The following is a 10,431-nucleotide window of genomic DNA, read 5'->3' as shown; positions in this document are numbered from 1 at the left end:
GTCAAAAATATTTTATTTGACGATTTTTTGGATTTTAAGATTTTAATATCCGAAATTCTTAAATTAAAAAATTAAAAATATTTAAATTGATATTAATGGAATTTAAGATGTAAATTCCAAAATTATAAATATAAAGGATTTAATTTGAGGATGAAATACGGTAAAGGACCAATTTGCGAATATTGAGCAGTTCAAGGACTAAAATGCGATAAGGTCCGAAATATTTAATTTTAATCCGAGAATATTTAATTTGAGAATATTTAGAGTTTAGAATTAAATTCTAATATTCTTAAATTATTTAGGATTGAAATTGAATTAAATCGCTTGTCCGGGGACTAATTTGCAATTATGCCAAAGTTTAGGGGCCAAAGTGCAATTTTCTTTGCAACTTGTGTTTTTAAACGTGTAATCTGTAGAAAATGATCAGATTGCAGCCCAAAAATCCAGAAGCAAACGAGAGAATGGGGAAACAAGGGTTCCAAGTCCAGTTTTGATCTTTTAAGCTTCCATATCTTTTGATCCGCTCGGTAGAATTTTCGATTGAGCATATATTTGCGATCACAGCTCCGAGTGCTACGTTTTGATGTAAGTTTTATGAAGTTATACCATGTTTGAATTTTAAGAAGTTGTTAGAATTAAGATTTAATTGTTTAAGCATGTTCTAGTATATACGACGATAGTATATCTAAGATGGATTGAGAAAAGATCGTCGTTTGAACCTGTTTATAAATTTTTGAAGATTATTTGAAATTCTGAAATTTAGGGGCTGCATATTTCGAAATTCAGCTGAAGAATTGAAGATGATATCATGTTGGGATTATAGTATTGATGATGTTCATGTGTTTAGAATTTCCGGTTTTGATCCGTTACGCCGTCGGTTTGAATTCCGATCACGTGATCAAGTTGTTAGATTGTTTGCGCCTAAATAAGAATTAAATGATATTGAAAGCTCATCTTGAACTATATCAATGCATTTTAGATTTGAATTGCAACATATCGATTTCGAGTCGGCGAGCTCGAGAAGTTAGCCTTTGAACCAAGAAAGATGAAAGAAGGTTTGAAGCTAGTTTGCCTCGAATGATTGTAATGATTTGAACAGATTTTGATAGAAGTTCTTTGATGTCAGTTGTCCAGACTTGGATCATCTAAACTCGAGATCGAAAGGTATGAATAGACATTAATAATATGGGCAGAATAACTCGATATTGTTTCTGATTATCCAGCTGCCTAAAATCACATACATGCATGTTTAATATATGTTATTGGTTACGTTTGCATAAATGGGATAGATTATTCAAGATAGACATCTTCTTTAAGTCCCAGAATATTTATGTAAATGTTTACATGTTTTACGTATTTCATTTGATGCATACAGATTGTCGGTATCCTTGGGTGATTATATGATCATATGATTATATGATTGATGTGTTCAAGATGTTTTTTTTAGCTTATGTATGATTTGATGCATCCAGATTCTGTTGCATTCATCTTGAACCCTACCTTGATAAGCACAGAGGGCTGAATGTCCTACAGTGCAGATGACGTTTGGAGAACTGTAGTTGCGTGGCACGGAATCTAGATTTACTTCCAGAGTCAGATGACTCATGGCACGGAATATAGATTTATTTCCAGAGCTAGATGACTCACTATAGTTGCACCAAAGTCAGGGGAATTGAGATATTTAACACCACCTCGATTGGGGGAGTTGGTGGTTAGTTAAAGATTTTATTTCCTAGGGATCCCAGAACTACGATTATTGATATCAGATTTGATAGCCTATTCTTTGGCACATGCATTGCATTTATGCATTAACCTAGAGATTTCTATGGTTTAGAATATGCGTTTATAAATGCTAGCATGTTATTTTATGACATTTAAGATTTGAATCAGTTTATATGCTTGATATTATTTTATTATAGATGAACGAATATACTTTCATGCTTTACCTGTTATTACATGTTTTGAGATTTAAGATTAATTTGGCATATAGATTTAATATACTTAAATGAGTTATATGCATGTTGTTCATACAGAGATTTATTCTCACCGGAGTTATCCGGTTGTTGCTTTGTTTGTATGTGTGCATTGCATCAGGTTGGGGCATAAGCAAGTCAGATTTGGCTTGGATAGCATGAGATTGAAAGATTAAAAGTGGAGACTCGGGTTTTTAAGCAGATGACATGTAGACTTTAATGTGGTAAACATGTTAGAACAACAAGCACCTTTGTATATGTTGTTGTCGAGTATTGATTTATACTTGAAAATTCATGTATTACAGATATGTAGATTGATGTTTAAATGCATGTCAATTATGTAGATTCATGTTGAAAAGCTTATATGATAGATTATATCATTTTTCAGACTTGAAAAGATTGAGTTCTGAATTTTTAGTACAGGGCACGGACCCCGTGTCAAGGTCCATTCAAGGGTCCGGGTGGACTCTGCCTTGCAAATCCTTCAATTTCGATTTCACCCATGGGAACGGACCCAATTCCATAAGAGGCACGGACCCCGTGGCTTAGTCCGTGCAGGGTCCGGACCGAGGTCCGTGTATTTTTAAAAATATATATATATTTTTAGCGACGTGTTTTTGCGTCGCCAAATGTAAGGTTTTGCGTCGCCAAATGTCCTGTATTATTTATTTGATTAGTCAGTAGTCTAATATTCAGATTGAATATTTTTAGTTATTAATCGCCCTGTAAAATTAGATTAGCACCCGAGGTTCCCACATCAGCTCAGTCATAGGCTATCAAAACGGTCTCGAAACATGAATCAACGGCGTAGCGATTGAAAATCGGTAACCGACGAAATATCGAAATCATTTCCGACTTCGAATACAATTCATATGTATATCATATCAGCAATAACCACTCAAATAGCAAGATAACAGAAACTATAACCATCGAACACAAGCTGAAAATCAGGATTAAGTACAAGCAACATGAATCCTTCAAGCCGGTTTCGATATCGGAACGTAGAAACTTCGAAGAACATATACATATGCAAACATACTGATTCCTACCATATATTTATTCTCAAAACATGCCAAAAGAAATAAAAACTTACACTATATCGAATCCCTCGTCACAAGCATTCCAGAACACTTTTCAAAATCGAAATCGGACGATCGGATCAAAAGATACAAGAATTTGAAAATCAAAACTCAAAGAGAAAGGAAGATCTCGGTTTGGTGCTCTGTAAATTCTGAAGGAAGTGATGAATACTCATGCATATACACGTGTAATCTGACTACTCAAATGGGTAAAAAGATATATTCAAGCCAAATAGAAATTTAGTCCCTCAACTCTTCAATATTTACAATTCGGTCCTCAGCCCTCTATTTAATTCAATTTCAATCCTAAATAATTTAAGAATATTAGAATTTAAATCGAAACTCTAAATATTCCCAAATTAAATATACTCGGATTAAAATTAAATTATCTCGGATTACATTAAATAATCCTGAATTAAATTAAATAATCATGGGCCTTACATTTCTCCCCCACTAAGACATGAGTTCGTCCTCGAATTCATAAAAAGTCAAGATATGCAGTCTGTATACATATAAGAATAAAGAATAACAAAAAATTGAATAAGAACTCACATCAGTGGAATAAATAAGGAAATCTCTGTCTCATGTCTTCTTCAACTTCCCATGTCGCTTCTTCAACTCCGTGCTGACTCCATTGAATCTTCACCAATGGAATGGTCTTCGTTCGGAGTTGCTTTTCCTTTCTATCAAGAATCTGAATCGGTTTCTCGAAATAACTCAAAATTTCATCGAGTTCAGCTTCATCAACATGGATAATATGCGATAAATCAGGTTGATACTTCCTCAGCATCGAAACATGAAAAATATCATGAATACCGGACAAAGATGGAGGAAGAGCGAGTCGATAAGCAAGATTTCCTATCTTCTCGAGAATCTCATACGGCCCAATAAATCGCGGAGATAACTTCCCTCGCCTGCCAAATCTGACTGTGCCCCTGAACGGTGAAATCTTCAAGAACACTCTATCTCCTTGTTCAAAAGATAATGGCCGCCGTCGATTATTCGCATATCTGGCTTGTCTATGTTGCGCTGTTCTCATTCTCTGCTATATCACCTTTACCTTCTCAGTCATCTGTCTAATCATATCTGGTCCCAACTCAGGCACCTCTGACACATCATCCCAATACAATGGCGATCAACACTTCTTCCCATACAATGCTTCAAATGAAGTCATCTCTATACTCGTCTGATAACTGTTATTGTAAGTGAATTTCACAAGTGGTATAGAATCTTGCCATGTAATACCAAAATCAAGTATCACCGCTCTAAGCATATCCTCAAGAGTCTGAATAGTTCGTTCAGATTGACCGTCAGTTTGAGGATGATAAGCAGTACTCAAATGTAAGCGCGTACCTAAAGCTTCCTGAAGGCTAGGGGTGATCACATAGTTTCAAAAACCGCCCGAACCGACCATCCCGCACCGCCCCGCACCGTCGTGTCTCATTTTTTGAAATAACCGCGGTTTTTAAAAAAAATGAAAACCGCCCCGCCGCCATGGTTTGGTTATAATTTTTGGCCTAAACTGCCCCGCACCGCACCGCACCGCCGTGTATAGTGGTATTTAGCTAGGGTTATATTTATAGCACATTGTATATACATTATACACAATAGATTCGATCATATGCCGCCTCCACTCTCTTCGCTCTCAACTCTTCTTCAAAAAAATTTCCCCTCTTTCTCTCTTCATAATTTATTGACTACTTCTCTATACAAATATTAATGTTCAACCTTGTCTAAACATATTATAGTTTATTAACTTTATTTTGTCGCTTGATTGTTATTTTATTTAGTTTTATTTTGTTTATTATAGTTTTCATTCATTATTCTAATAATTTGAATAGTTTTATTTTTTTCCATTTTACCTATCATTAAAAAAAACCGCGAACCGACCGCAACCGCTTAAAACCGCCGAAAACCGCGAAAACGATTTTACATATAAAATCGCAACAAAAAAAATAAAATATAACCGAACCGCAATTGGCAATTCGGTTTGAATTTCTTATGAAAAAACCGCCAAACCACACCGTGATCACCCCTACTGAAGGCTATGCCAAAAGTGCGAAGTAAATCTAGGATCTCGATCAGATACAAACAACTTTGGCACACCGTGTAATCTTAAAACTTCTCGAATATAGAGATCTGTCATTTGATCATGACGATAAGTCATTCGATAAGGAATAAAGCATGCAGATTTCGTCAATCTGTCAATGATCACCCAAATAGCATCGCAACCTCGGGATGATCGTGGCAATTTCGTCACAAAGTCCATGGAAATATGGTCTCATTTCCATTCAGGAATAGAGAGACTCTGTAATAAGCCACCTGGTTTCTTCCTCTCAGCCTTCACCTGTTGGTAATTCAAACATTTTGATACAAATTTAGTCACATCAGACTTCATTTGTTTCCACCAGTACTGATTCTTCAAATCATTGTATATCTTTCTGCCTCCAGGGTGAATACTGAATCGACTACAATGAGCTTATTTCAAAATACACTGTTTCAATTCTGAAAGATCGGGAACAACAATTCGGTTATTCACGTACAGAATATTATCATCACTAACCTTGTATTCAGACTGATGTCCTGATCTGATCATTCGATCGACTTCTGTACATTCAACTCAAATTTCTGTGCTTCTTTGATTCGGATCAACAATTCAGGCTCAACACTGATAGCACAAATTCTCATCGGTTTTCTATCTGTCTCAAATATATATCCAGAAATACAGCAATCTTCAATCAAATTAGATACACCTATAGTAGACAAGGATAAGGCACATACCTTCCTACTTAGGGCATCAGCTGCTGCATTCAACTTTCCTGGATAATATTTGATTTCACAGTCGAAATCTTTCAATAAATCGAGCCATCTTCGTTGTCTCATGTTCAGTTCAGCTTGTGAAAACAGATACTTCAGACTTTTATGATCAGAAAATATTTCGAATTTCTCACCATATAAATAATGTCGCCAGATCTTCAATGCAAAAACAATAGCTGCCAATTCAAGATCATGAATTGGATATCTGACTTCATGTGGTTTCAGTTGTCGAGAAGCATAAGCGACAACATGTTATTTCTACATCAAAATACATCCCAAACCTCGGTGAGAAGCATCACAATAAACAACAAAATCACCAGTACCGGAAGGGATTGTCAAGACTGGTGCTGTAGTCAACCTCCTCTTCAGCTCAAGAAAACTGGTTTCACACGCTTCAGAACACACAAACGGTGCATTTTTCTGTTTAAGTTGTGTAATAGGCTTCACAATAGACGAGAAGTATCGGATAAATCGACGATAATATCCTGTCAAACCCATAAAACTTCTAATTTCCAGCACAGATGTCGGTCTCTGCCAACTGATCACAGCTTCAACTTTACTTGGATCAACTGAAATACCATCTCTTGATATAATATGACCCAGAAAAACCACCTGTTTCAACCAAAACTCACATTTGGATAACTTAAAAAAACAATTTCTCCTCTCTGAATGTCTTCAAAACTGTTCTCAAGTGGTCAGCATGATCACATAAATTCTTCAAATAAATCAAAATATCATCGATAAATATGATCACGAAATCATCTAGATACCTTTGAAACACTCTATTCATCAATCCCATGAAAACTGCTGGTGCATTCGTTAGACCAAACGACATGACTATAAATTCGTAATGGCCATACCTGGTTCTAAATGCAGACTTAGGGATATCCTCATCTCTTACCCTCAATTGATGATAACTGGATCATAAATCAATCTTCGAATATATTGATGAACCCTGCAATTGATCAAACAAATCATTGATATGAGGTAAAGGATAGCGATTCTTTACCGTTGCTTTGTTCAATTGTCGGTAGTCAATACACAGTCTCATCGATCCGTCTTTCTTTCTCACAAATAATATCGGAGCGCCCCAAGGAGAAACACTCGGTCTGATGTAACCTTTGGCTAATAATTCTTCAAGTTGCTCTTTCAACTCTTTCAATTCAATTGGTGGCATACGGTAAGGTGCTTTTGATATCGGTTGCGTACCTGGCATCAATTCAATACTGAAGTCTACCTCTCGATATGGAGGCAATCCCGGAATCTCGTCAGGGAAAACATCATCGAATTCACAAACCACTGGCAAGTCAGCCAAGTTTGGACTAGTCTTCAGTATATCAACTGCATAAATAAGGAATCCTTCTGCCCCTTTCTGTAACAAGTCAGTCATAGAAAGAACAGATATCAAAGGAATTCTGGCTCGTGAACCCTTACCATAGAAATTCCATGCGTCAGCCATATCAGGTCTGAATCTTACAATCTTCAGAAAACAATCAACTGTAGCTCTATACTTGGTTAGCATATCGATACCGATAGTACAATCAAAATCAGATAAACCAAGAACAATACAGTCCAGCTCAATCTCAAAACCTTCATATTGTAGTACACAATTCCTGACAGACTTCACAGATACTAAACATTTTCCCAACGGTGAAGATATAGACACTACAGTAGCTAATGGTTCAACAGGCAATTCATGTAACGCAACAAATTGCTCAGAAATAAAGGTATGTGATGCACCAGTATCAAATAAGACATATGCAGGATAACCATAAAGGAAACAGTTACCTGCAATCACATCATCAGGCGCCGCTTGTGCTTGCTCCTCAGTCAATGCAAACACCCTAGCCTGCTGCCTTGGAGGTTGATTCACTGACTGACCTCCTCCTCCTCCTGCTCTACCTTGTGCTGCTGGTTGTGGTTGAAATGAATGCACAGAAGATCCTGATTGAGCCACTGGTCTTGATGATCCAATACCCTGTGCACCTCCAGAACCACGCTGTGGGAAAACTCGTGCAAAACCATAGTAGGACCGAACAGACGTCCAAAACCAGAAAAACAGGACGGATGAGAGGAGCCATGGCCGATCAAACAAAATCAAAATCGGGACAGGGTCGGCCGCTGGATGAGCAGAGGTGATGCCTAGAGATTTGAAACGTATGCGGATGTATGTGGCTGGGTGTGTAGCAACGGCCCGGAGGTGTATACGGGTGAAGGACACGGAGGAGGTGATCGGATGTTGTTAATCCATGAGCACGGGATCTGGAGAGGAAGAAACGAGAGAGGCGAAAGATGGGGAATTAGGGATTTGAGGAGAGAAAGTGAAATTCGTCTGATGTATTAAATCCAAATCGAAGTGCAAGGGGTCCGGACTCACCCCGAGTGTCATCTGCCTCAAAAATTTGAAAGAAAGAAAGCATGGACCCTCAAACGGATATAGGTCCGGGGTCTGTGCACTAAAAAAATTCACAATTTAATCAAACAAATTATTTGACATCTAAAATTTCAGATAAAACACTCAAGCACGCCAATTGAAAAAATTTAAAGAAACTCCTCTGAATGATAAGATGCCCAACAATACGCGCGCTCTCTCCTCCTCAAGCAATGATTTACTCCGATTCACTAAAAATTTGCACCCACAAAAATTCGCCGAGATTAACTAAAGAAGAATTTTAAAAAAACTTAAATAATAAAACAAAAAGAAACGAAATAAAGAACAAAAGGAAAAGAAACTGGGTTGCCTCCCAGCAAGCGCTAAATTTATAGTCTATAGCCCGACTATGCTTCCTTTTTTAATTTGGATCTTGCAAATTCACGGTGATCTGCTCATCGACCACCTCGCCACCTCGATAAACCTTAAGTCTATGGCCGCTTACTTGAAACTTTCCAGTGGCTTCGCTAGTGATTTTCACGGTGCCATATGGAAATACTTGAGTGATAGAATAAGGTCCAGACCAATGCGACCGCAACTTACCTGGCATCAACTTCAAACAAGAATTATAAAGTAATACCTGCTGTCCCACCTCGAATTCTCGATTCACGATGTTCTGATCATGCCAACGTTTGGTCTTTTCTTTGTAAAGTTTGGCATTCTCATATGCATCAAGCCGAAACTCTTCCAATTCTTGCAATTGCAACAACCTTTCTTCACCTGTGGCTTTGACATCAAAATTCAAAAATTTAGTAGCCCAATAAGCCTTATGTTCAAGTTCAACAGGCAAGTGACATGATTTTCCATACACTAAACGAAATGGAGACATTCCAATTGGGGTTTTAAATGCTGTGCGATAAGCCCATAGTGCGTCGTCGTGTTTACTAGACCATTCTTTCCTTGAAGCACCAACAGTCTTCTCCAGAATGCGTTTGATCTCTCTATTCGGCACCTTGACTTGGCCACTAGTCTGAGGATGGTAAGGTGTTGCTACCTTATGCCTAACCCCATATTTATCTAACAGACTATCAAACTGACGGTTACAAAAATAAGTACCCCCATCACTGATGATTGCTCTAGGTGTGCCAAAACGTGAAAAAATATTTTTCTTGAGAAACTGAATGGCAACCTTAGCATCATTATTTTTACAGGCACTCGCCTCTACCCATTTAGACACATAGTCTACAGCAACCAGAATATATTTGTTCTCAAAATAAACTGGGAACGGACCCATGAAATCTATTCCCCACACATCAAAAAGTTCACAAACCAAAATATTATTGAGTGGCATTTCGTGTCTCCTAGAGATATTACCAGTACGCTGACACTCATCACACTTGGTTACATACTCATGCGCATCCCTAAAAAAAGTGGGCCAATAAAAGCAAGATTGAAGCACTTTAGATGCAGTTCTGGTCGCACCGAAGTGACCTCCAGTTGGACCCTTATGACAGTGAAATAAAATCTCACTTACCTCTTCCTTCGGAACACACCTCCTAATTATACCATCTGCGCTTATTCTAAACAAATAATGATCTTCCCACAAATAGTATTTCAAGTCAGAAAATAATTTATTCTTTTGCTGATAAGTAAAGTGCGGTGGTAGAAACTTACTTGAGAGGTAATTTACAAAGTCAGCATACCATGGTAAATTGTTTAACTCAAAGAGCTGTTCATCAGGAAATTCATCACGAATATTGCTGCTGCTTTGAATGGGATTCTCCACGCGTGAAAGATGGTCCGCCACTTGATTTTCTGTGCCCTTTCTATCAATGATCTCCAAGTCAAATTCCTGCAAGAGAAGAATCCAACGAATTAGTCTGGGCTTTGCATCTTTCTTATCCATCAAGTATTTCAAGGCCGAATGATCAGTGTACACTATCACTTTGCTCCCTATTAAGTAAGATCTGAATTTGTCTAGAGCAAAAACCACAGCGAGTAGCTCTTTTTTAGTTGTAGCATAATTTCGTTTGGGCTGCTGATAGTGCCATACTCGCATAGTAAATGACATGTATGCATTTGTCTCGCTTCTGCCCCAAAACTGCTCCAAGAGCTGTGTCACTTGCGTCGCACATCACCTCAAAAGGTGATTCCCAATCACGTGCGACAAACACCGGTGCAGTGATTAATT

The sequence above is a fragment of the Henckelia pumila genome, chromosome 3 (assembly GCF_033568475.1).
Source record: "Henckelia pumila isolate YLH828 chromosome 3, ASM3356847v2, whole genome shotgun sequence".
NCBI lineage: Eukaryota > Viridiplantae > Streptophyta > Magnoliopsida > Lamiales > Gesneriaceae > Henckelia > Henckelia pumila.
This window is presented reverse-complemented; position numbering follows the sequence as displayed.